This window comes from Pipra filicauda, unplaced genomic scaffold (assembly GCF_003945595.2).
Source record: "Pipra filicauda isolate LSUMZ 115617 unplaced genomic scaffold, ASM394559v2 scaffold453_size531900_pilon, whole genome shotgun sequence".
Taxonomy (NCBI): domain Eukaryota; kingdom Metazoa; phylum Chordata; class Aves; order Passeriformes; family Pipridae; genus Pipra; species Pipra filicauda.
This window is the reverse complement of record NW_024104591.1, coordinates 212,017-238,764: the sequence shown is the minus strand read 5'-3', so window position 1 is coordinate 238,764 and position 26,748 is coordinate 212,017. Positions and strand designations below refer to the sequence as shown.

Sequence of the window (26,748 nt, the reverse complement as noted above, 5' to 3'; positions counted from 1 at the left end):
TAAATATGCAGGAAATCAATTTGGGGTGATTTATTTTGGGAGGGGTAGGCTGTACGTTTGCTTTCTCTTAAATGGGGGCTAAAAAGATGAGGAAGCAGGACCACTGAACTGCACAGGGAGAGTTTTTTGGGGAAACTCAGCCTGTTTTTGTGTGGGTCACGCCGAGGCTGGGGGTGTGCAGCAGCTGCTTCCTGATTCCCTCGTTGCTTTCCTGAGCTGTAGGTGAGCCCTGTATAAAAGGGGGTGATGAGATGAGGTCTGTGCAGTGGTTGTGGGGCTCCTCGCTGCCACCTTCCTTGTCACCTGGAGGGCTCTGGTCGCAGTGAGATGTCCCGGTTGTCGTTGAGCGCTGGGATGCCAAAGCAGCTGCCGGGGCCTGTTCCTGATGCCGAGTGCTGTTGTGGCACCCAGTGGGACTTTAAACAGCTTCGTGCCACTCTGGTTCCCAGGGGAGCGGGCACGCGGTGCTGCTGCTCCCTGGCTGCCAAAAGCGAAGCCTGAATTGGCGGGAGCGGTGCCGGGCAGGTGTCTCGGTGCATGCAGTGAGGACGAGGTGGAAGGGCGGGGTGATGCCTGTGCCGGGATGTGTCAGGCTCCTGCCACCACCCAGGAGCCACCGTGGTGTCCCATCCCCAGGCAGCCGGACCAGACTGTGCCAGGGCCGTGCATTTCACTCCGTGCCGAGCAGGACACGTATGATTTCCCAACATGCAATTAGCCGTTGGTTTTCCTGGAGGCGGCGCACGGCTGTGCCCGTGGCTGCTCATGGAGGGGGTCGGCAGCACCCACGGCCCTGACCATCCTCTCTTTAATTGATCAGTGCTAATTGGAGTCCAGAGGGGGGGAGCTGAGTCCCTGCCATCTGTGCTGGCCGTGCCCTGGCGCCCAGGTCCTGCCGGCGTGGTAGCTCAAGGTCAAAGCCGTGCGCGGTGGCTTTGGGCTGCTGCCGGGCATGAGCCGGCACGGGGTGAAAGAGCTCCCCCCTCCTGTCCTGAGTCACTGGTGTTTGGGGTTGGAAAGGGGGTAATTAAGTGACCTATTTCTGGGCAGGGAGGAAGGGAAGGAGGAGGAATCGTTTTTCTTTCCAGAGCTTCAAGCAGCTTCCAGCAAGCGTCCGGCACAAACCCAAAACCGCTTCCAAGAGGAGGTGCCTCTGTCGCCCCCCAACTGGGGGGCTTGAGGCACGGGTGGGGGGCTGTGGGCTGTGGGGAAGGGTGACCTCCCACTGCAGCACTGCTGCCGCATCGGCCTTTTTTTTTGGAAGGAGGCAGGGCAAATCCATGGCTCCTGAATTTTTTTTCCTCCCAGCCCCAAAAAATAGTAACGAGATTTGGGAGGCAGCCTGTGGGGTCCCCGACCTGAGCCCACCCCAGGGCTGCCAAGGGATCATCTTAGAATTCCCAGTAGGATTCCTCCTCCTCATCCTTCTCCTGCAATACGGGAGATTATCAGCAGGAGGTGGATCCTGCAGCCCTGGGGGTGCTGGGACTGTCGGCAGGGGGGTTCCTGCTCCGGAGGATGCGGTGAAGCTTTGGGTGGAAGGTGCTATTGGTGGATATAAGCAGTGCTTATAAATAGCCCTGCTTGAAAGTTTTCATCTTCCGTTTTAAATGGAAGTGCCTTTTGGAACAAAGTGACTTTCCTCCATCCTTTTGGAAAGCATCTTTTTTTTTTTTTTTCTCTTATTTTGAAGATGAAATTTTTCTTTTTACTTTTAAATGTTTTCCTTTCCAATTATTGGAAGACTTCAGGGAAAAATTGCTAGGCGCCATATTCAGGAACACATCCCATGTTGTGCAGGTGGAGAAAATATGTGGGGTCAGATTAGTTTGGTTTGGTTTTCCTTAGAAAAGAAATTGAGAATGGAAAATGTTCAAGGCATCAGTGACACTTTTCTGTTAAAGCTGACAAAATTTGGGGGGCTGAAAAAATGGAGTTTGCTTAAAACCTGCTGCATCAAGTGTAAGAAAAAACCCCTTTAAATAAATTAAATAAATTGGATGAAGAACTTTAGTTTAGTGAAAAGCTGGCAACATTTCTGGGCTTCTGTCTGGAATTTTTCAGTTGTAAAACCTGAAATCCTCCCCCACCCCAAGCAGTAACCTTGAGACACAGCGCCGGAGCAGGAGTTTCCACTGACAGGGAAGAAAAAAATTAAAATGAAGAATGTAGACAAATTATTTTGACCGACCAGCCTTTTTTTTTTGTTGCAAGGGCAGTCACTGAGACCAGCCTGCCCCTGGGCCGTGGTGGTTAGTCCTGGGACCAGCAGATAAACCAGCATCATGCAGGGCTGGGGCAGGGAGTGGCTGGGATTTGGCTCCAGGCACAGGTGCTCCTGGTCTGTGGTGGCATCTGTGGGAGAGGACTTTCTGCAAGCTCGGGACTGCCAAGAAATGCATGTTTTTCACCAGTCTTGGATGGTCCGGAGGCAGAGAGGGGTCATGTGTTTGTGTAACCATAGGCTGAGCTGTCGGTGTGTTGTCTAAATATCCCGATAAATGTCCCCATGGAGCTGGTACCCACAGGCTTCCCACTGCCATGAGAGCAAGGTCCCAGGCTTGAGAGGAACAGCCTGTCTGGTCTGAATGCCAGTGGTGTCCATCCCTGGGCTGTAGTGTCCTGTGACAAACGTGGCACCTCCTCCAGGAGGGGACCCCGGTGCTGCTCGGGTGGACAATGAGTGGCAGGTTGGAGTGGCTGAAGACCCCAGAGCTTGTTAAAATCCTGGCATTGCTGGAGCCTGGCTCTGCCACCAGCACCCTCTCCCTGCTGGGCACTGTGGAGGGAATTTTTGCCTTTTAAAATTCCACTGCAGGGAGCTCTGGCTTTGGCTCTGCCATGAACATGGAGCCTGGCATGTGGCACTCGGACCAGTTCAGAACTTGCTGGAAAAACCATGGGGGAAAGCAAATCATTTGTGTGTGTCACCGAGCATCTCCTTCGGCACTGGCATCACCAGGGAGGTTGTGGTAGAGGCGAGGAGGTGCCTTCAGGCATGGTCATCACAGACTCATGGAATGGTTTGGGTTGGAAGGGACTTAAAGATCATTTCGCTCCAACCCTTGGGTTTATCCCAGGGGATAAACCACATTTTCCCTGGATATGTGTCTCTGCCCTTAGGAAAGCCCTCTGAAAACAGCAAATTTATTTCAATAACTGGGACAGGGTAGAAGGGTTGGGTGGAGGCAGAGCTTGCTTGGACGTGGGCTTAGGACAGTTTTCCATCTGGTATTCTGGTGAGGAGCAGCACTTGGGATCACATGGACAGTGTGTGCATGCCAGGCTCTCCTTCAAGAGCAAAGACCAGTGTGGGGGCTCCCAGGAAGGGCTCAGGGCTGTGGGTTGGGATGTAGCCGGAGTCAGGCCTTATCTCCAACCTCGTTTCTTGGGTGATGCTTTCCCAGAGAGCTCCGTGCACTGCTGGACATCTCACTTTGTGTGACTTAGGAGGACTCGATGCCTCGTCTCCAGGGTTTTAAGCACAGGGATCAATCATGGATCCATCCTCAACCTTCCCTGACTCGGCATGGCCGTCCTTCCCACGCGCCGGCAATGAGCTGCCAGGAAAACTAGCACCTCTCGGCTCGCTCGTTCAAAAATATCCCCGGCCCCGCGCGGATGCCGCTGCCAAGATGGGGAGCGGAGCCGGCGCTACCTCTTTGCAGAAATCTGTCGCCTTGCTTGGCGGAGGGGAGGCTGGGAGCGAGGCTGGGAGGGAGGCTGGGAGGGAGGCTGGGAGCCGTGGAGAGCCAAGCCCCAGCGCTTTCTAAAATAGAAGCAGAACAAATGGTTGGAGCAGGATGCTGGTGGCAAAGGCAGCCAAGGCTCTTCCCACGGCAGCTGGTGGCTGCTTCTTGCTCCTCCATCAATCCTCTCCCCAGAGCTGGCGTTTCCTTGTGGGGGGAGAGGCAAGCATCTGGCTCTTGGGGCAGCCTGGGGCACAGCGGTGGTTTTTGGGGTTTGGTGTGACCTCCTGGGTTTTTGGAACAGTTGAGCTTTGAGTGGGCTGTGAGGATGGTGGGCAGGAGGGGGTTTGGTCGGCGTGTGCCACAGCAGCGTGCGCCAGTGCAAGATAAGGAGGAGATGAGTTGGGTGGCGCCAGTTGCTGAAGGGACTTTGTCCCAAAACAATGACACAGGTGCCGGGTTGAGCCGTGGGCACGGCGTGGGCAGTGGGTGCTGACCTGGTGTGTCAGAGGGCTGAGCACGGCTCCGTGCCTTCTGCCTGCTCCCACAGGAGGGGTGGGGGGTCCTGGTGGGGTGAGTTCCTGGTTGCTCCAGGGGTCCCCAGGTGTTTTGGGAGCTGCATTCGGGCCAAACTCTCCTTCCTCCAAGGGACTGCTGCTGGGGAAAGGCCAAGGGCTGGGTTCCTCACTACCCTGCTCCCCTTCAGACGCTGCTCCTGAGGGGACTAAGCTGCCCGTCCTTGCTCTGGCCACTGGCACCCAGGAGAGGAAATGGTGAGCCCAGGTCTCCTCGCAAATTGAGAGAGTTTGGAAAAAACCTGTTAGTTGCCCTCAGGTCTTTGAGCTTTAGAGCCAGACGTGTGTGTGTTAGTGAGGAAGACTTCACACCTGGCTTTGCACCAGAGAGGGTTGCTCCACCTGGACAAAGTGGAAGTGGGAAGGTCGGGAAGATGCTTCCCATAAGGGAAGATGTTCTTGCCTTGTCCTTTCCAGGGAAGAGAACCGGCCACAGCAAGCTCAGCATCAGCCGGGGTGACCTTGAGTGCCTTTGCTTGGTGAGGGAGGCTGCTTTGCATGCCCTGTCCCCACCAAGCATCGGGGTCTTTTTGTTATGCAAATGCATCTTTGGTTTTAGCTTCACGGAGATAAATACCTTTGAGGCTAAATCTGGAGCTTGGGGCACTGCTGAAAGCGCCCTGATGGCCCAAGGGCTGACAGGTCGGATGCTGAAGGTGGTGGTTTGGGTGTTTGGCTTTGCTTTGGGCATGGAAACAAAACGCTCTCTCTGTTTTTCCGCCTGGAGTTATACAAGAATTTTTTGCAGCGAGGAACATTGCAAGCCCTGGTGGGGGGTCCTTGGCACTCACTGCCCCATGCCTGGATTTCCTACTTTTGCAATGATGTGCTGTGGGTTTTTTTTAAGCATTTAGAACTCAGGAGACCCTTTTGCCCCAGCATCACATCGCCCTCTGAGGACCCCCACTGAGCTGTTCCCAGGCACTGTGGCTCCAGTGCAGGACCGATGGTGATGTCTCCATTCCCCCTGGTGCTGACCACCTGGGTTTTGCTGTTGGGGTCCTTCTCCTGCCCCTCAGAGCGAGGCTGAGGGGTGCAGGCTGCACGGCCGGATCAGTGCCGGACGCTGTGCCGGGTGCCGCGCACCGGACCGGAGCCTTTTTCTCACCTCCCTGCTCGCGCGTGGGCGAGCGTGGTGTGGGCCTGGCGTTCCCTGGGGCTCTCTGGCTTCCTCTGGGACCCTGTGAGCCCCTAGCAGCCCGTCTCCCTCGTGATGGGGGGTCACAGGCCGTTAGGCTGGGTTTGGGCAGAGGTGTTTGTGTGCAATCTTATTTTTATTTGTGTGTCTTTCGGAAATTTTTCGTCACGGCGGGTGCCGGTTCAGTGCCTGACGATGGGGTGAGAAGGGGGGCGAGAAGGATGGAAACGTGGCTAAAACTGGTTTAGCTTCTGCTCATGCAATTTTACTGTTTCTGTGCCGTAGGAGAGCTTGAGGCTGCTGGGATTTGGGGGGGCTGAAGCCCTCGGGTTAACAGTCCAAACCTCCAATGGGGTCACGGGTCACCTACGAGCCTGAAAACTCATTGACATCAGCCCAGGGGCTCTTTGGGGCTGAACCATGATAGTGTGACACTAAGAGCACCCAGAGGTGTCTCATGACCTTGCAAAAACACAGGGCAGTGGTGGTTTTTTTTCTAATTGGGAGCTGGACAGGAACTCAGGATCTCCCACATCCTGCTGCTGATGGGATGCCACTGGGACCTGCCATGGGCAGAGCAGGGCAGAAAGGAAAGATGGTGGGGAATAAAGGTAAAAAGGGGAGGGCAGCTCTTTTGGAGCTGCTTCTTTGCAAAGTAGGTTGGTTTTGCCCCATCCAGGTGCTGAGCCATGGTGGGCAAGGCTAAAGCCACCCCAAAATAGGGTGTTCCTCCGCGGGTTTGCCTCGAGTTCCGCAAGGTTTGCTGCATCTCCCAAAGCCCTGCAGGGTCTGTAGCATCCATGCCAGGGAAGCTGCTGCCCAAACAGTGCCCCAAAGTGGGTACTCTGGCCCGGGGACAGGAGCAAATCCACATTCCAGGGAAGAGAAGGCTCCAGGGAGACCTTGGAACCCTTTCCAGTGCCTAAAGGGGCTCCAAGAGAGCTGGAGAGGGACTTTGGACAAGGGTCTAGAGTGACAGGACAAGGGGGAACGGCTTCCCACTGCCAGAAGGCAGGGTTAGATGGGATATTGGGATGTAATTCTTGGCTGTGAGGGTGGTGAGGTCCTGGTCCAGGTTGCTCAGGGAAGCTGTGGCTGCCCCATCCCTGGAAGTGTTCAAGTGTTGGACAGAGCTTGGAGCACCCTGGTCTAGTGGAAGGTGTATCTGTCCATGGCAGGGGGGTGGAGTGAGACAGGCTTTATGGTACCTTCCAACCCAAACCATTCCATGATTCCCTGAATCCCTCCAGCTGCAACACAACCCTGCTCCTCCAGCCTCTGCTGCTGAAGCCAAGGTGCTGCCTTGGTTCTTTCTTTTTTTTTTTAATTCTTTTTCCCTAAATGCGTTACCAGTGCAGCTCGTCCATATTTCCACCACCTTCTCCCTCCTGTTCTCGTGCTGAAGTCTATAATGCTGAAATTATAGCATCCCCCTCGTCACCATGGCAACGAGCAGGGATGTATTTAAAAAAAAAAAAAAAGGACCAGAAGCCCTCCAAGGATTATGACTTCAGTGAGGGATCAGGCTGGAGGGGAATCTGGGTCACGGCTGGAGCAGACTTTTCTTCCAGCCTGTCTTCAGTAATTCCCCTCACAGCGCCCGGGGCCGCGTCAGGGCAGGGCAGAGCTGCCGCTGGCACCCATGGGTGCCCCCGGGGGGTCCAGCTGCCCCAGGAGGTGCTTCCCTCCCTCTGTATGAGATCACTCATCACCCGTGTACACCCTGGGAAAGAGCATCCTCTGCAAGCTCAGTATTCCCACCCAAAATCCAGGCATTTTAACCAAAAGTCTTTTTGATTCCCAAGTGTGCGGTGCCTGCAGGAGTGCCAGAGCCTTGCTCCCCCTCCACCCCGCTTTGTGCAGTGCAAGTTTTCTCTCTCATCCCCCAAAATAAACAGGACTTTTTTTTTTATACAATTTTTTTTCTCCTCTTCTTCTTTTTATTTTTTTTCCTCCCTTTTTCCACACCCCCAGAGCCGCTGTTGCTGGTGGCAGAGAGCCCAGACTCTGTAGGAACTCAGAAATGCTGCAGATCCAAGCCCCGGCTGCCCTCTCTGTTTCACAATCCTTTGGAGTGGAGCTGGGGGGAGAGAGAAGGAATAAAATGGGAGGGGATTTTTTTTTCTTTATTAGAGATTTATAGACTTTCCCACCAGTAGGGACAAGGAGCTGGAGCCGAGCGGCCAATTTCCTACAGTAAGTTTCCAACACTGCTCCTCTCTGGCCTCTGTGAAACCCTCTGCAGCCTCGCCTACGGTGGGTTGGGTTGGTTGAATTTTTGGAAAACCACTGGAGATGCTGGCGGGGGGGGTTGGCGGGGCGAGGGCTGCTGGCGCGGAGGGTTGGAGTTTGTCTCCGTGGGCTGGCACCTCCCACGGGTTAGGTGATGCTAAGGGCCAGGAAAAATCAGCTCAGGTGGGTTTTCTGAGATGTTAAAGCCTTTTTTCTACCTATTTTTTGGTCGCATGTGAACCCTTCGGCTTGGGCTTCCTGGTGGTGTCACAACAGCCACTGGCAGCTGCCGGTACCCCCGTGCTGCTGGGGCACCTTCCCCGTCATCCTCATCCCCCTCAGCCATTCGGCCTCTTGAGGTTTGTGGTCCGTTTATTTTTAGGTAATTGCAGTGTCCGAGTGCTGGAGTGGCTGGTCAGTACCACGCAGCCGGACAAGAGAGGGGTTTGTTGGCCAGTGTATTTTAAGCAGTTGGTTTCTTACAGACGAGAGCCTGGCGAGCTCCTTGTGCTGGTGTGGAGGAGCTCAGCTGATGCAGTGGTGCCTTCTGTTCCCACATGGGCCACTTTACCTGTGCCTTGTGCCGGGCACAGGGCAGGGTGCGAGGGTTCAGCTCCTGGCTCCGCTCTGCACCTTCGCGCAGGATCTGCCCCCCCTCCAGTGCTCCACTGGGGGAAAAAATCCTCCCTTGAGCTGTGCCTGTATGAGATCTGAGTGCTGGCAGCTCTGCTCCCAGTGTCCAGTGATTAATGGGATTAAACTGGTGCCCCTAGTGAGGGTTTTTCTAATGTTGCATTTGGTTTTCTCAAGACTTTTTAAGCAGGGGGAGGCCAGGGCCATGTCGCACTGAGATCTGATTAGATAAGGGAGAGCTGCCTGTGAACAAAATTCCTACCGGATAATTATTTATACCTCCATGTGCGTCACTAATAAACATCTGGATCTGCTCCAAACATCTTCATTTGATTTGTTTTGTAGTTTCTCAACAGGGATGTTTCTCAGCTCCCCACCTCCCTCTCGTCGTGTGGCTTTTGAGGACTTGGCTGAAATGAGGGGTGGGCTTTGAGCAGTTGCCCCACTGCCCATGAGATAAGCCCATTGCCAAGTGCCAGCCTTGCTCTCCCATTCCTTTCTCTGCCGGGGCGTTACCACTTTTGGTTTAGTGAATTCCCACTCCTGGATTCCTGTGATAGGGTGACAGTCACATTGCCCTTTCTTGGGAGGAGAAAATTTGTGGTGTTGGTGGTTGCAGAAGACAATACGAGTGGCCAAAACAACCCAAAAAGCAACCCCAGATGTGTTGCTTTCTATTTTAAACATTCTCCTTTGATTTGGGGGCGAACCAGACTCCTGACCTTTCGGAGCGCGTGGGGCTGGCAGTCACGCCAAGCTCTCCGAGGCCAGGGCTGACTTCTTGCTCTGTTTGTGTAGAGCCAAGAAATTACTATTAATAACTTTCCCTGAATGAGAGCTGAGTACCTGCTTCCCTGGGGCTCCTTGGAAGGCTCTGGCTCCAGCGGATAACATCAACAGTCATTATGAACAGGACCGAGAGCATCGCGCAGCTGGGATGCAGATGGGAAGGGACTGGTGTGGGAAGGGAGAGATGAAGAAAGCCTCTGGCTCGCTGTGAAGTGCCTCGGGCAGGGCTTGCAGGCGCCACGAGCCATTTTAGCCATTTTTTGTGTGTTCCTCCATACTTTTTGCAACCCCAGCCCCCCTTTGCATGAATGCAATGGAAAAACCATCCCAAGTTGCTGGAGCTGGCAGTGAATACCAGCTCTGTCCGTGTTGGCTGTAATCTGGGTCTCACCTCTGCGGGGCTCTCAGGAAAAAAAAAATTAAATAAATAAGAAAGTTTCAGTGCTGCACCCAGCTTTAATCTCTTTAAACTGTATTTCGCTAATCCTTCATTAGGATCTCATTGTGAGCTTGTTATCCCGTTAGGGCTGAGCCGTGTGCGGTGGCGCCTGCGGAGCCGAGTGGGAAGGGACTGTGTCAGCCCTGCCATGGCCACGTGCTCTGCTGGGATGTGCTGGCAGAGCTGGGCGAAGTGGGCTCTGCCCGTGGGGATGGGTCCTGTCCCTCTGTCCCACTGCTGCAGAGGAGTGGGTGCTGGGCAGGCATCAGGCGCCGGCAGTCCCAGGGTCTTTGCTGTGGACTGTGGGGATGCCATTTCTGTTCATCTTCCCCTCCATCCCTGGACATGCCCATCTGGGGTGTCGGAGCTGGGGATGGGGGTGTCACATTAAAAAGTGCTGGGTTTGGTTGCACCAAGGCTTGGTTGGCCTCGGGAGAGTTTCTGGGAGCCCCCACTGCGGCGGGGCCAGGTGCCAAGGGTGAGGTTTCAGCTGGGGTTATGTGGGGAACTGGTGGGAGGTGATCCCGAGGGGCTCGCCAGGAGCCAGGTGAGCTCAGCACATGCTGAACTCCCTTCCCACTGCCACTGGAGCCTTATAAAAGGGCATCGTTTGGCCCCAGTGTGCACAGGCAGATTCCTTCCCTTAGTGAGCGGCTGCTTTCCCGCTGGGAGGCTGAGCTGGTTCCCTGCTCCATCCCGCCGGCTCCCCCGTCCCAGCCTGGCACAGCCATGCTCCCCCTCCACAGCACCCAGCCCTGACACCCCCCTAGACACAGGGACCTTCTTGGGGCGACTGGCAATGGCAACAGCTCTGCAGCACCCAGGGGCTGGGATACCTGCAAGCCGTGTTTCTGGAAGTTTTTGAAGGAGGAGAGCAGCCTCGCATGAGGCTAAAGCTGGAGAAATGGGAAGTCCATCCTGCCGGATAATAGAGCAGGGCCGAGCCTCGCAGGCTGCGATCGGCGAGAGCAGGAGATGGTCTGCAGAGCCTGTGCAGAAAGCAAAACAAAACCCGCACACCCACACATTCCCACATGCGCAGGCACACACGGCAGTGAGCAGGCAGGGAGGGGATCTGCCAGCAGCCGGAGTCGAGACTCGATTTGATTTGGTGGAAAATGAAAACCATTGCGGCAAGCGAGAGAGTTCCTGGCTTTTCTTTTTCCTCCCTCAAGAAAATAATAGGTGGGATTTTTACCTTACCTGGGTTTTGTTTTGTGCAGCAACGTGGCTCTGAAGAGGAGACTGGTGGCTAAATGAGTTGCTGCCTGTTTTGTGCTTTCCTGCCCAGCCTCCTCCGTGCTGGAAGGTCTCGTGGGCATGTGTGTCTCCGTGTCCTTGTCCACTCCTGTGGCGAGTCGGGGGAGGGAGGTGGCTCCTGTGACATTGCCCAGCAAGCGACAATGAACTTGGCTCTAAGCCTGTGTGTGGCTTTGCCTGAGAGCCTTGGCTGGCATTTAAATTGATGCACATTTATTTGCCTCCAGGTTGGGGAGCATCTCTGCAGGTTGAGCTTTTGGGCAGTGCCAGGGCATGAGGGCATGGTAGGGGCTTGTGGCATCGCTCAGCTATAGGAGATGGGGTCTCCATAGGGAACCCAAACTCAGATTCCCGACATAGCATTGAGCAACACTGCTTCTTGCCATGTTTATTCTGGCAACCGGGGCAGTGCTGTGCTGGCACTTGTCCTGTGCCGGGGCAGCGTTGGTCCCACTCCCCGTGAGGGGCTTCTCTTCTACACCAGAGCACGTAGGAATTGGGGAGTGTTGTGAGCTGAGATTTATGTTGGCTTTTATCCTCCCAGAAAAGAGGGATAGTGATGCCCAGGAGCACCTATCCCTGGCCTTCTTTCTCCTTCCCTGGGTTTCGCAGCCCTTTGGGGTGCTCCTGCCGTGGGCTTGGCTGGGGCTGTGACGCCCCACTCCCTGCTGCTGGGAAGGTAGAGCTTTTCCAAACCCTCTCTCCCCTTTTCCTGTGCCTATAATTAGCCCTGGCTCCCCGCCACCATATACTGTACGATCCTGGAAAGAGGTCATGGCTTTGCTGAAATTCTTGGGAACAGAGCTGCCTTTGCAGCTGGGAAAGCGGTGCAATTTCCAAGCAGATAAGAAATAGGGCAAATGCAACTCTGTTCCCTGCTGTAACTTATGGGCTCTGGGGATGGCATCTGATGGCCTCCTCCCTGCTCTGGTTCTCCACGTGTTTGGGGGAATGGATGAGTCCGTCTGGGTTGGCGAAGAGGTTCCAGCCAGCTCCTGACTCTGGTGTGCTGCTGGACACTGCCCCGGTGGCGGGGGGTGAGGAGACCTCTGTCTTCTTCTGGACTGCTGGGTCTGGTTTTCCCCTTCTGCTGGATCCTGTCAAGGTCTTGCCCTGGGCTGGAGAAGGAAACAAACCCATTCTTGGGTGTTTGTGGTTCTTTCCACTTTTAAAACTTCCCATTTTTATGAATTTCCTGGGAGCAGGACTCCCTTTGCAGCAGGAAAAGCATCATCTTGATGACCTTAAAGGTCTCTTCCAACTGAAATGATTCTATAATTCTGCGATTCCACGACCTCTGGGCAGATGACGAATAGGACTTAGCTTTTTTCCCAAGAAGGGGCAAAACCCATGGGAGCAGAGAGGTCTGCAGGGGCTGGGGAGGGTTTTCCTGCCTATGAACCCTCCTGTGCAAACCAGTGAAAAACTCAAAGTGAAAAGAATATTTTGAAAAGAGAAAACTCCCCTTTTCAGGAAATGTAGACAAAAACACAGCAAAATCCCCTGTTCAGAAGTTTCCCAAAGCTCTGCTATTGTTTCTCTGCCTCTCTACTGTCATTCTGAGAAAAAGCCAGGATAAATCCACCCAAAAAGGACAGGAATGGAGAGCGAGAGCTCAAGTTGCCATCCCAGCTGGGACTCTGCACGTGCTGTATCTCCCCAGCAGCATCTCACTGCTGAGCTGATCGTCCCTTTCCAAAGGAGAGATTAGCTAAAAAATCACGAGATTAAAAAGCAAAACACTTTCCGTTTGTTGTAATTGGCTCCTGGGCCAGCGAGGAGCTTTTACATCCCTTTCACATCCAAGCACTCTGATTTTTGCTTTAGCTGACAGGACTGAGGGGTTCTGAGGGGAAGAAGCACTGAGGATGCTGAGGTCTGTGAGGCCACTGCAGGGTCCCCTTTGGCAGCACCAAGAGTTTTTCTGGGGATTGCAAGACTTGATAAACTCTTTTTTTTTTTTTTTTTGCATTTGCTGGTGTCAGCGTGTTCAAACTGGGGATTGCATTTGGGATTTGGGATTTTTGCAAGGGTCATTGGTGTAGATCCATTAGAGGCAGGTGATGCTTGTACCAACCACGGATGCTTCGTTGCCCCACAGGCGACTGAGTCGTTTGGGGAGCACAGGGCAGTTTGCTATGGATTCGTGCTGTTCAGTTGACTGATTAACCAAATTACACAGAAATCTTCTTTTGTCACTGTAGGTGCCTATACACCCTCTTCTGCTCCCCCCTCGCAGTGGCGTACGTGGGGGGCAGTGTAGGAGTTGCTGACGGTGGCACCGAATGTGCAAGTGTTTCTCTGCACCTCACTGGGGAGAAATATTTTAATCTTTTTTTTTTCTTTTCTTTCTTTTTTAATAAAAAAATAGTGGATCTGAAGTTTGAGGAGTAGGTGCCCACTCCACAGAGATTCACTGAGGATACGAGGGGGTCTGGGGCTTGAACCAGGAGATTTGGGTAACCCCAAGGATGATTTTTAGTCTCTGGCTTGGAGTTTTCCCCTGCTGGGTTTTTGGAGGCGGCTGGGTGGCAGAGTCTCACTCCATCAGGATGTGACTCCCACTTTTCTGGATGCAACCCCCGCTTTGCAGCTGGTGAGGAGCCGTGCTCAGCTGCTGGACTCAAAGAGTTTGCACGAGGGGTCAGGGTGTGCACATCGGCTCGGGAATGAACCCTCTTTATGCTTCCCAGGGCTGAGCAGCCCCGGCTCTGGCTCAGGTCACACCTGTGCCAGGTGGTTTTCCAGCCCCTCTCAGGGGTTGTATCTGGTGGGTGCTGAGGTCCATGGCTGGCACTGGTGGGCTGGGTGCTGGAGCGAGGCCAGGAGGTGTTGTTGAAGGGTACTGCGGCCTGGAAGGTGGCAGCAACCCTGACTGCGGCCGAGTCTGCTCAGGGCACACCAGAAGGGCTGTAGCACAACCCAGAATTAAGTGTGAGTCTCCCAGGCGCCGGCGTTTGACCACGGAGCCACATCCCCTCCGCACAAGGAGCTCCCTTTTCTTTCTTGTTTGCGAGTCGCCTTACAAGCAGGTTTAAAAAAAGCTCTCGGCTTCCAACAAGGGCCACAGAGCTGGGTTGGGATCTGTCCCCATTCCCAGGGTGGGGGACAGCAGTGAGGGGCAGGGGGAGATTTGCCTTATCCCCCTTCCTTGTGCGTGCCCACCTCCTCCCTCTGCCTTTGCAATGGTGTTGGCACAGGGTTAGTCCGCCCTGGGAAAGCTCTGTGCCACCCCAGCACATCACCCAATCGCAGCCGAGAGGTGACTTAGGACCTGCCACCATCTGTCAGAGCAGGGAGATGGATGGGCTGGAGGTTTTGGACGTGGTGATGGTGTTTGTTTGGTTTCCATGGGGAGAGGCCGGGCCCGGTGGCCGGTGGCAGCCCGAGCTGCCCGGGGTTTCTGTGGCGATGAAGAATGTCCCGGGGCTGGTGGCTGCTGACTCAGGTGACAGCAGAGCAGGGCCATGAGGGGTCAGGGCTTTGCTCTTAACGATGACGGTTGTCTCCCATCCTCCCTCCTGCCCGGCTCCAGCGCCACACCTCATCCAGTGGCCCTGGAGTTTGGACCTGCCTCACTGAGCCAGAGCCGGGGCTGGGGCTGAGCTGGTCTCGATGCCGGCAGGTGCAGGGACACCCAGAGCGGTCGGTTTCCCATGTTCTGGGAGGGGACAAGTGCTCCATCCACCTGGGTGAACTCCCTTGGGGTCCTTGGGTACCTGCCCACGGGGGGTATTTCCCGAAGAGGCGGTGAGGGGAGCTGGTACCCGTTTGCCGTGACCCCGTGTACTTCACCCGTGCTGGGCACACACACAGCAACTCCTGTTGCCTTCCATGAGCCGTTCACATGGATCCACGTCAGCGCTGCAAACACGCGAGCCCTGCCTGACGGGAGGCCACGGTGGTGGCCAGGCTGGTGCCGATGCGTGCCTGGCGCACCGGGACGGGGTCATGGATGGGGTTCCTTCCAGCATCTTCTGCCTGGTCCTTGCTCCTGCCAGGACCCCCTTGGACCTGCCTCCCTCCGGGGGCAGTGGAGGCTCTCTATGTGTGTGTTGAAGAACCAAACTCAGCGTTGATTTTCCTCCAGCTCCACTTGTGCCATCCATGGGCAGTTGTGTTGGTCCGGTTGTGGAGCATCAGTGATGAGTTGCTGTTTTACCTGTGTGTTTGTGCAGGTGGGATTTGCATCCCCCCCGTGCCTTGCGTGGGGTTTACACTGATGTAAAGCGGCTGCAGAGCAGTGACAGAGGATCTGTCCCCCCATGCGACAGAAGGGAGAGCTTGGCCTGACAGATGAGTGAGAATCGGATCCGTGGCCTCTGGGGAGAAGCAGCAGAGGGCAGGAGGGGTTAGTGGGGAGTCAGGAAGGCTTGGAGGAGTCTGGGGGGCAAAACATCTGATGGTACTGTCTCTGCTTTACCTCTGCCTGGAAATGCCAACAGGAGCTGGAATTAGAAATCCGGAGTGGCTGTCAATGCTGCTGTGAAATCTCCTGCATCCCTGGAACAGCACCGGGGCCTTTCACATGGTGCCCTGGCAAGTACGGAGGGCTTTGAGCACGGTAGAGGCACCTGCAGCCCCTCTTGGCACCCCCGGGAAGGTTTTGCACATGCACCATCCAGGCTGCCATGAAGTTAAATTAGATAATTGGATAAAATTAGTTCAGGAAAGTGAGCGGTGGCTGCTCTGATCAAATGTGGCAGCAGCCAGTTGGACGCAGACCTGGACCTGAACCTGGACCCGGTGCCTGGCACAGAGTTGCTGCCTCCCTCGGGGAAGGTGCTGGTGCCCTTGGGCCCCAGGGCTGGTGCCAGCAGGTGGCAATGTGGTCTGAAGCATTGTCACTGTCACCAGGGCAAGGGCAAGCACTGGGTGCTTGGCATATGGGACACCCACATCTTGGCATCCCTGTGCTCTCATGGGAGTCCTGGTGATGTCCTTGGCTGTTTTGGAGTTGGTTTTGGGGTCTTCCTGGTCCTGGTGGGTGAGCAGGATGAGACAAGGAGGGAGTCAAGGGGATTGCTCAGGGGGAGGTAACTGGGAGTTGGGCTGGGGGACGCTTGTGTGTCAAGCTCTGCTGTTACCTTCCCCTCTCCGTGCCTCAGTTTCCCTGTACTGGAAGGCTCAGGTGGTGCTGCTGGCGGTGAGACCACCCCGTGTGGGCAGCTGTGGTCCTGCTGACCAGCTCCTGCCCAATGTGCAGGGGCGTCCTGCCAGGCTTGTGGAGTGGAGACGTGCCAACCCAGGTGTGGACACCCACATGCCCCGGGGTGCTTCTGCTCCCGTCAGATGTGCCGAGTGCAAGGAGATGGGTGGCCCAGCTGTGCAGAGAGGGCAGAAGCAGGGTGGGTGCTGTGAGCCAGAGGAGACTCCTGCCTGTCTGTCATCTTCTGCTTCCCCTGGTCCCTCCAGCACCCCTTGGTCACCAGTGTGACGGTGTGTGGCCGTGCTCCGAAAGCCGTGCCAGTCTCCAGCCCTCCTGCACCTCCGGCCGCCCCCGCGTCCAATACAGCTGGAGGTTTCAGTTCTGCATCTCCGCTGCCCAAGGGGAACTCAGCCAGCGAGAGCGAAACTCGGTGGCTCCAACGGTTGCACATGGTCGCCGCCCCCCCGCCGACACCCCCTCGTGTCCCCCAGGTCCTGGCAGGGCCAGCAGCCGCTGTCGCAACACCTGCAGCGACAGCTGTGCCACGCTCGGCCCCTGTGACCTTCCCTGGAGCGCAGCTCAGCAGGGACAGCCCAGGGACTCGATTTGGGCAGGGAGCCCGTGCTGGGACTCTGTGGGGCAAAGCCTCTGCAAGGTTACCTGGAGGAGCAGGGAAATGCCCCTCCACGATTCCCACCCTGCCTCGAGCTGGGGACACCTTCACCTCATCCCTGTGCAGGTTTGGAGGAACTCCAGTGGTGGTGGTTGCATTCTGGGTGGTGTGAATGTGCGCTCAGCACAGCTGGCTTGTGCCATCACTCTTGGGCCGTTGCTCACCCCTGTGCTGTCATGCCAGGCAGCTGAGCATCCCGTGCCACTGGAGGTGGGTTTCTCCCTCCTGGCTTGACACGCTGCCCTCCTGTCCCCCTTTCCACAAAGTGGGATCTCTCCCAGTTTGTCCCTTCCCACCTCTTGATGTCAAGCCAGAGGAAACCCAACTGTAAAAGACTCATCAGGTCTAATTAAGCCCTGGGGATATTCCCAGTGGCTGGTGCAAGCCAAAGGCCAGGCCATGGCTGGGATGCTTTAGTTTCATGGACTGGAGAAATGGAGAAAATTGGAGAAACATGGAGAAAGTTCTTTTTTTTTATTTTTTATTTTGTCTGCTCCTTGCTGTTGCTGGGATCCTCCCAAAACCAACCCGGCACAGCCTGGGAACTGGGATCTGGGATCTCCCTGATTTGGGGTGGGCGTCCATGGACTCCTGGCAGAGGAGCGGCGAGCTGAATTGGGAGCCCAGGGTGGGGAAGTTCAGGTTTGGCATCCAAATGTTTGCAGCCCTGACCCCATTGCTAAAGGAAACATGAAAAAAGAGGAAGGAGAGATTGCGGTCGCTGCTCTTCCCTTCCGCAATCTGCGCCTCCCTCTTGGCCCCTTTGGCTCCGGGGCTGTTTTTTCTGCCCATCCATCTCCCCTTGGCTTTCCTGCCATGGCAGTGGCCATGAATTGTTTATTTGGGGGTATTACATGTATATATCATGTACACAGGACTTGTATATATTGGGGGTTTATATATATGAGAATAAATATATATTTGGGGGGTTATATATAGGAGAATATGTATATTTGAGAGGGGCTTATATATGTGGGAATGTATATATTTGGAGGGTTATATATACAAGTGGGAATACATATATTTGGGGGGTTATATATATAGGAGTATGTATATTTTGGGAGGGTTGTATATAAGGGAATATGCATATATTTTGGTGGCATTATATATATGGGAATATGCCTGTGTTTGGGGGTATTAGTGAAGACTGGCTGTGGCTTGGGGGCTGCTGAGCATCAGCTGAGCAGATATCCAGGGAAGTCTCCGGAAGCCATCCCTGCACATCCTCTGGGATCCTTCTGGGCAGGCTGGAGCAGCTCCCAGCATCCACTGCCTTTGCATGGCAGGTTGTGCCAGCCCTACTGCATCAGTTAAAAACGGGGGTCCCAGGAGGTCCCCCCTGCCCTGAGGAGTTTTGGTTTGTCGCTTGGCGAAACCGAAGCTTTGGTTTTCAAACAGGAACAATGGTATCGCCTGCTCAGCATTTCTGCCCCAAAACTGGACATAAGGATTGTCTCCTCTTTCCCCTTTTTCCTCCCCTCCTCTTTTCACTCAGAAAGGGGAATTCACTTGCTTTTGCCGCCTCCATCCCTCCCTTACGTGATTTTTTCCCCTCAGCTTATGAAATAACAGAACATTTTGAAAACACGATACTTTTCCCCTTTCCTGGGCAGCATTTCTTTGTTTATAACAAGAAGGCTTCAAAGGCAGATGTGTGACAGGGGTGAGAGCTGTGGGTTGTATGGGGGCTGCTGGTGGACCAGCCCGGCCCAGCCCCAGCCCCTCACTGGGAGCTGGTCTCACAGAGCTGCAGCGGGTGAGACGGTGACCTTTCAAAATACTCCAGAATCCAGAGTTTCTGGGAGCAGTGCCGGGATGGTCATCCACCGGGGCACAGGATGTGCATGGACAGACATGGGGAGATGGCAGTGCTGGCAAGTGGGGGCTTTGATCCTTTGCAGCAAAAAAAGCTGCAAAAATGGGGTTTACTGGTGCTGGATGTACCACTGGGTCCAAAGAGCAGTGGCTTCTGCAGCTTGGCTGGGGTGTGAAGCAGCCCTGGAGCTGTGGGGCTGGAGAGGGTCGAGCCTTTGAGCTGGTGTCTGTGTGCACTGAGGGCTCCAGACTGTCACTCCATGCATGCCGTTCATCCCTGTCTTGGGTGACATTGGGGTGTGACCCTGCACTGTGGGCTATACACCCTGAGACTGATCCTGGTCCCTCTGGAGTTTCTCACCCTGCCTTGCCCCAGTGGTCGGCAGAGGCACTGCCATTAGTTGTCATAATCTGGGGACTGTGACACGGCCAAAGGCTGCATGGAATTGGGTGTTGTCTGACAGTTGTTGTCCTGACAGCCTGGTGGGATCTGGGAGCTGAGGATGTGGCTGCTGCCAACAACCAACCATGGGCAGTTCCGTCGGTGCGAGGGTCTGTGTGAGCAGTGACCGCGTGGCTGTACCAGCTGTCCCGTGGCACTCTGGGGATCCTGGAGCCCACGGAAACACACGCTCAAGGCTTGTCTACCGGCGTCCCCCACGGAGGGGAACAACTCTGTGTACAGATATATGAGGTCTTGCTTGGCCAAGTGTCCCCCATTGCATCCCAGGAGCTGGCAGAGCTGGCCTCGAGCCCCCCGAGGCAGGGGGGGTTCAGCTGCGCAGAGCAGAGCCAGCCTGGGGCAAACCTCAGCCACATCCTCCACCCAGTCTAGCCCGTGGTCCCTGGTCCCCGTGTGGCTCTGCCACCAGCCCTGCAAGGCACTGCTGAGACCAACAAGAGCTGCTTGGACACCAAGGGGGAGCTCAGAAGCCTGTCGAGAGTCCCTTTGCAATAAACACCAGCCTCCCTCATCCTGGCTGGGAGTGTGGCATTCGCAAGGTGGAGCTTCTTCTATGGGTCCCCTTGTCCCCACGTGGTCGGTCATTCAGTAGAATGCTCTGTTTTATTCAGGGAAATAAAGAGGTGGTTCTGGGCGGCTCAACAGGTTGGTCTGGGCATTGACAGGTACAAATGGGGCAGGAGCCCCACATCATTGTACCCACTACTCCCCCATTGTGGAGGTGACAGTCAGACTCATCTGTTTGTCCTGATGAGAGAAACCTTGTGACTAGTCCATCTGGAGGACCCCAGATGATGTGGCATGACGTTGGAGGCTGGAAAGCTGCTTGCACCTTGGCTGTTTTGGGGTGTCCCCTCTGCTCGGCTCCTTGGGAGCGAGGGGTAGGTGCAGCCCCGACTGGAGCCACACGCTCCTCACTCGGGCTTTGTTCAGGCTGAATTTTGTAATGCCAGGAAATGAGCTGGCCGTGGGAGGGGAGGCAGCCGGGGGAGGAAGGCTGGTTTTGTGGTTGGAGCGGAGGATGAGGACGCCGGAAAGCCGAGCACAATTCCTCGCTCTGTTGCAGGCACTGGGGGTGAGGCTGCAGCTCGGGAGCTGATGGTGTGTTCGGAGAGCGGGTGTTGGCCTCCATGCCTCGGTTTCCCTTTTGTTCAGCAACGCTCCTCTTGCAGGAGTGTGCCCTGGGGATGGGCTCTGCACAGGGCAGGGCTTGTCCCACGTAGGATGGTGACGGCCACTGGTAGATGAAATGATGAGACTGGCTGAAGCTGCTGGGCTTTGCCCTGTGGGTCACCTCCTATCTCCCAGTGGCGAGTGGGATGAGTTCAGCAGCCACATTTCCTCCTGGGCCATGGCAGTTTCTCCTCGTGTGGGCTGTGCTCGCTCTCCAGAAGGGTATCTGAGCACGCAGGTTGGTGCTTTTCCCTGTGGGATGTGTGTGAGGGTCTTCCCAGAAATTGCCGGTTCACCTAAAACCTTGAGTGACTTGCTGCTGGCCACGCTGCCAGCCTGAACTGTGTCCCTCATTAATGATAACTTTCGGTTTACCATTTGTTTCATTCCTGAACTCTTTTTAGCTACTTTCCCCCGGTCTCTTTATACATGTCTCCCTCACTCCTTTTCCCCCTTTCCTTTCACGGTCCCACAAGTTCCTGTATCCTGTCCCCACCTCGGACACTGGGATGCTCTCCATGCATAGCCTCAGGGCTCCTGGTTCCCTGCAGGCTCCCAGCCAGGTCCCACCCCACCTGCGTGGCCTTAGCAGTGATGCTCAGGTTCAGGGCAGCGAAGGAGGGGACCTGCCGCCAGGACTTCAGCAGGGGACACTGGGAGCCCCTCACTGTCCCCTGTGGCCACCATGCCAGACAGATGGGGTGTGTGGGGAGCCCTGTCCTTGCCTCCATCCCCTCAGACTGATGGCTGCTCGCTTTGTCTTTGCAGTTGGATTGAGGAGTGGTGGCTGCAGCTCATCCTTGGCAGGAGTAGAAGATGCAGGAGGCTGCGTAGCAGGTACAGTGGAAATCCCAGCCTCTGGGCTCCTGCCTTCCCCCTTGGCTTCGCTTGCCAGGGACTGTGTTTCTGCAGGCTGGGGGCAAGCAGGGGGTCCCCACAGAGGTCACCCCAGCTGGGTGCAGCTCAGGGGCTCAGAATCCCACAGTGGTGCTGACCAGACCCTGCAGCCCTGCTCTGGTGGCAGGAGGAACAGCAGGTCCTGGTGCTGCAAGGGCACAGGGAACATCCTGCCTGGCTGTGCACCCCTCACGTGCTGCCGCACACGGGGGTCCCAGTGAGTGGGACGGGGCAGCAGAGCCCCCAGAGCAGGGCAGGAAGGTGGCACCCAACAGTGGGTGTCACTGCTGTTCTCCAGTGCCCATGCTCCCCTTCGTTTCCCTGCCTGGCACAGCTCTGCTGAGTCCCAGCCATGGCCCCAGCAGTGATCTGGGACTCTCTGGGTTTTTTGCAATGCATCACTTTGTATCCGTGCAAAGGAGGGTTTTCCTGACCTGGTTTCTCCCTGTGTGGACGAGACATGTGGCTAAACCTGCTGTTATTTTGTCCCTTGCATTCCTCTGAAATAAGGTGCCCCTGGGAGAGGGCATCATGTCCAGGTTTTTTCCCTTCTCAACCTTCTTGGCCTGTTTATTGCTCTTACAGTAAATGTTTGCATCTCCTGTGTCTGCAGTGAGGTTGTGGTACAGACACCACCGTGGGCCCAGTTTATGAGGGCTCTACAGTTTCATGTAATGCATCTTCTGTACCTGAGAGTAAAATCAATAAAAAGGAAAGATTTTTAAAAATAATCTGCCCCCAGCTCCTGAACGGAGGGAGCTCTGTTGCCGCTGCTTAGTGAGCAGTTTTGTGGGGTTGTGATGGCTTTTTAGTGCCGGAGAAGGGGCAGGTAATTTATGTAGAGGCCTGATGCTGGGAGATGGGGACAGCATCGCTGCTTCCTCCGCAAGGTCAGCACCAAGGGCTTCATCTGCTGATAGAAACCAAGAGCAGCTCCCCAGCCTGGATTGGGGTGAGTGCAGCAGACAGGCCTCACTGTATCTCAGTGGTGCTCGGTGTGTGCCAGGGATGGGCCGTGGTGTGCTGGAGGAGAGCAGGGCTGGAGGGCTTGGCCGGGTCTGTCCTGCTGCAGCTCGGCCGAGCACGGTGTTGTGGGAGTGTTCCAGGGGGTGGTACGGGACCGTCTCTGGTCCACTCGCTCTGCGAACGTGTTTTAGTGCAGTGAATGACTACACGGAGCACTGTAGTGATGGGTCTGTCTGCTGTGGGGGGTGTGTGAGGGCAGGACCCTCCTTGGGTCCCAAGTACTATGGTCCTGGTGCTCTGTGCATGTTCTGTCCCCCAGCCCGGATGCTGGTGGGCCCTGGCAGGATCTCTCTGTAACTGCGTTCTCCCCCACATCACGGTTTGCTGCTGGAGACAGGATGCTCAGCTCCGCCGGCTCCATCCTGACCAGTGACAATGGCTCCTTATTTTTTAGGCTCACACAAATTCTTGTTTTTCGGGTCGGCAGTGTCCTCCCACGAAGCCCCTCACTGCCACTGGCGCCGGCACAGAGTTTTGAGGTGGGGAGGAGCAGTTTAGTGATTTCTGCCACTGCAGAACTGCTCGCTCTGAGGAGCAGTGCAGCAAGTGGTGCGCTTAGGGAGGAGGATTTAGAAAAGCACCTCCAGGGACTGCTTTGAGACTCATCCCCTTCTCTCTGCGAGCAACAGGAGCCAAGCAATTAGAGGAGCAATATCGACCCAGCCTGGGAAGCGTGACACGGCCTGCACCGGGCGATTTAATCCCAACGAAGCCACGTCCTTGCGTCCTGGACGTGCAGCATCGCTGCCCATGATCAATAGGCATTTTGTCTTTCTGAGGCCAGTCCTGTTTGAGGCACACCAGGAAAACCTTGTTCTGCCGCAGAAAACTCTTCTAGGGCCTGTGACCTTAATTGAATCGACTCTTTTATGTCCTGAAGACAGTCGCATCGTCTCACTGCAGCCATGCTCGGTAAATCATGTGTCCGTCCCCGCATGCACACACCCCGGGGTCTGTACCAGCCTTACTTCTCTCCTGATGAGATTTTGCAGCCTGAGGCTGATTTCCAGCTGCTTGGGAAGAGCCCTTGGGTCACCAGATCTGCTCCTCTACTGTCTGAGGCCTTGCCTGTGTTCTCTTGAAGGTTTAATGGTGGTGGAGACTGGAGTTGGCAGCTTCCAGGCTCCAGCCATGCTCGAGGTGCAAGTGTGCCACCTCGCCTGGCACCTGGCTCTTTGCATCTGGTGGGATCTTCCTTCTCTCTTCAGGGGGAGCTCATAAAAGCCAGCTGGTGGGCACACCAAAACCTAAACCTCCACTTCTTGCCCCTTTGGGACATGGGATCCTGGATTTGGTAAAGCAGTGGGTTCCCGCTGCCCTTGTGGCAGCTGAAATGTGGCCGAGCTGCTGGAGGTCACCTTTCCAGTCCCTGCGGAGCCGGGCGGCCTTTCCTGGTCACGGCTCTGCCCTGCGCTTTGGGTTCTGAGCTCATCCGCTATTTTGCCACTGGCAGGGGAAAAAAAAAATGTCTTCAAAGCCCTTTTCCCTTGGGGAAAAGCCAACTTGGTCAGAAATGTCTGCGCAGAAATGTCATCTAACCCAGCAGCTGGCTCATCCTCCCCGGGGGTCCTACGGCGACCGTCCCCGCGTCCCCGGGTTTGGGGTGGTGGAGGAAGCGAGACCAGGGCGCTGTTTTTGGCAAGCTCTGGCCGCTCCCTTCCCCCCACACGCTTCACCACCCCCTCCTGCCTCCGCATCTGCCTCTGCCCTTCAGCCGCCGCCGAGCGCCCCGGTGCCCCCCAGGCAGGGTCTGGAGGGGACTCGGGGGCCGGCCAGTGGCCTCGGCAGCGGTGACGGTGGCTCGGGCACGGCGGCTCCATCCCGTGTGCTTCCTCCCGGCCGCCAGCGCGCAGCAGCCGTGGAGAAGGACGCAGCCACCCTGTCTCCTGTAAGTACCTCTCACTCTTTCCACTGGAGAGTTAAAATTAGCAACTTCTTTTTTTAAAGCAGGCGTCGCTTTAAACCTCGCCAGCCCAACTGGGTTTCCTTTTATTCCCCCCCCCCCCCCGCCCCCGGCTCCTTTTCTCTTGATTTTTTTTTTTTTATTTTGTTGTTATTGTTGAACGTGTGCGTGCACTTTTCTCCTTTTTTATTTCTTTATTTTTTCCCCCCCTTCGTTTCGTTCCTTTCTTTTTTAAACACGGGTGACGCTGCAGTGTCGGTGCGGAGTTCGGAGCCAAATAAACAGCCCGGCGCACCCCCACCCCGATCGCCTTACAGAGCCTGGGGCAGAGCCCAGCGCCGAATTTAGACCCTTATCTATTGTCAGCCTCCGCGGTCGCCGCTGCTCTGCCAGGGGGGGTTGCCCCGGACCCCCCTGTTGCTTCTGACACAGATCCTCGATGTGAGTTTGCCTCTTGTTTTCCCCTCTCCTTTGTGTTCGTGGTAAAGCACTGAAGTGCCCGTAAATCAGGACCCGTTGCTTTTATCGAGGGCTGCGTGGGCAGGGAAGGAGAGGGGGGGTCTGGGTGATGGGGGGTTCCCCTGCTGGAGAGAGGGGGGAAACTGAGGCACGGAGGAGGGGAGACAAGGTTCACCGACGGGGAGTGGGCGAGCCGGGATTTCCTCCTCTTAAAATCAAAACAAACATAGACAAGGAAGGAAAAGGCAGCAGGCGTGGGCTCAGATGCAGGATCGGTGCCTGTCCCGGGGGATGAATCCCTTTGGGAAGCTCGCGTTCACGGGTCCCCTGTGGCAGGGACGGTTCCAGGGGTGACACTGTGCGGGTGGAGGGTGCTGCGGCCGGAGCTCTGCTGCGCCGGGACGGGGCCGGCAGTTGGAAGTGGACGTCCCAGCCCGGATCTGCGAAAGCAAACAGGAAGGCGAGTGGGGAGCAGCTGCCGTGTTAACTCGGAGATTATTTATTGTGGTTCCTCTGAGGTTGGTACCGGGGGTTTTTAATACCCTCCTGCTCAGTGCCGGATCCTCTTGGCCGGGGCTGGATGCCCGGTGCGGCGGGAGCTCACAGCGGAGGTGAGCCGGGTACCACGCACCGGGCATCAGGGGCGGCAGCGATGTCACACTGGGGCTCTCTCTCCAGTTCCTTCTCCTCCCTTGACTATTTCTTAAATGCTTAGTTTGCTCTAGAGCCCAGCCTGGCCCAGGTGGAGGTGGTGGGGGTGGATGTGATAGGGCTGGGACCAGTGCTGGGTTTGGCTCATCCTAGAAAAAGTTTTCTCTATTCAATTTTTTTTCAGAGGTTTTTGTGCTGTTGCTGCTTTGGGGTGAGAGTTAATAATACTGATAAATTGCTTATCCATGCCTGTGAAAATGGAGATGTGGAGCCTGTAGGAAGGGGGTCAGCATTCTTCAGAAGTGCTTTTAGTGTTTCCCTCCCAAGAGGGAGGGAAAAGTGTTTCCCTTCCCAGGTGTGCACTGCCCTGGCTCTGATGCTCATGGATGGCTTGAACACAACCAGGACTGGAGGCTAAACTGCACTTTGGGCTAAACACAACCCTTTATCCATCGCTGGGGGTGGATGAGGCGGGTTCTCCCCTCTGCTTGACTTGGGGGAACTTGTCACAGGATGGTCCCTGTTGTTGCAGGAGCTACTACAGGGTCCTGGAACCTACTACAGGGGTTTGGAACCGAGCGGCTGCCCCAATACTGCCCTGGGCTGCAGAGCCTTTCCTCCTCCTCCTCCTCCTCCTCCTCCTCCTCCTCCTCATCCTCCTCCTCCTCCTTCTCCTCCTCCTCCTCTTTTGGGCAAACAACCCATCAGGGCAATTATTTATTGACACAGTTTTACATCCCCACCCTTCAGCAAAACTTTTGACTGAAGTATTTTTATTTCTACCTGCAAACTTGTGCCTCACTTTTTCTCTTCCCCCCCCCTTTGCATGTATGCGTAAGAAACTGCCTTATTTGAGTTTTTTTCCCAGTATTTACCCTTTTCCAAGAGGGATCGTGGCTGATGTTTATCCGTGACACTCCTGCACTCATGATGGCTCTGCCCTTGGGATACATCTCCTCTGTGCTGCAGGAGCATCCCAGTGGCTTTGCTGCCATCCCTCATAATCCAGCTGGAACCCATGACCAAGCTGTTGGCCTGAGCCATAGCCGTGCATTGGAGTGGTGCTCCAGTGTGAGACTGTGGAGTGTGCCAGACCTGGGTGCTTCTGGAAAGTGCCAAATCTTGACATTTTCGGCAGTGGCTGGGCATCCCCATTGCTCTCCTGACCATTTCCCCCATGGTTTGCTGGGATGTCCTTGAGGGGCACATGGGCAGTGTCCACACCCCCAAAGCACAAGGCTGGTCAAAATCAGCACCCTTCTGGCACGTGGCTTTTGGTGCAGCTGCGGAGAAGGGCTCAGCTTGTTGGGGACCTTACCCCCACCTAAATCTTCCTTGCTGAAACACAGGCTTTGGGGTTAAAAAATCCCCTTTTAAAAACAGAATACTTTTCCCCACTGTTCCTGGAGGTTGTGTGCCGGGATGAGCTCTGGATGAATCCGTCTCTCTCTAGTGGGAACCATCACCCAGTGGGTCTGTCTGCGGCTGCCACTGTTGGCCACGGGGCTGGCAGACCTCGTGGCCTCACTGTGGTGGCCTGGCTGCTGCCAGGGAGCAGAAGGACAGGATTTGTGCACCTGGGCCTAGAATGTGCATCCTGTGAGTGAGTAGCAACAGCTGAGAGCCAGCTGTCCTGAAGGATTTCGGCTGCCTGATGAGCCGGAGCCGGATCCTCACCCCTCCGGCTTGCTGGCATTCAGCTCAGGATACATGTGGGTGCAAGTTGTGTCTGAGCTGGGGAGCGGGGCTGGATCCTGTCCTGGCTGACAGCAAAGCCTTTGGGC

At 55.6% G+C, this 26,748-nt stretch overlaps 1 protein-coding gene and 1 long non-coding RNA gene across 11 annotated transcripts in view; one reads left to right on the top strand and one right to left on the bottom strand.

Moving 5' to 3' along the window:
* MEF2D (myocyte enhancer factor 2D) overlaps positions 1-26,748 on the top strand; it is a 101,190-nt gene that overhangs the window by 22,551 nt on the left and 51,891 nt on the right. For 5 of the 10 annotated variants that reach the window (XM_039385958.1, XM_039385959.1, XM_027742451.2 and 2 more), the window contains exon 2: positions 20,797-20,865. The exons of 3 other annotated variants lie outside the window; for them this stretch is intronic. The gene's annotated coding sequence lies outside the window, so the exon portion shown is untranslated. Of the gene's footprint in view, positions 1-7,575; positions 7,599-20,796; positions 20,866-24,273; positions 24,296-26,748 lie in introns of those variants that run through there. 2 more of the 10 variants (XM_027742445.2, XM_027742440.2) reach the window with 2 other exon arrangements.
* LOC113999188 lies at positions 9,493-10,795 on the bottom strand. The gene is made up of 3 exons (XR_003544776.2): positions 10,699-10,795; positions 10,332-10,484; positions 9,493-9,862 (listed from the first exon to the last, which is right to left on the bottom strand). It is a non-coding gene; the product is annotated as an uncharacterized LOC113999188 (long non-coding RNA).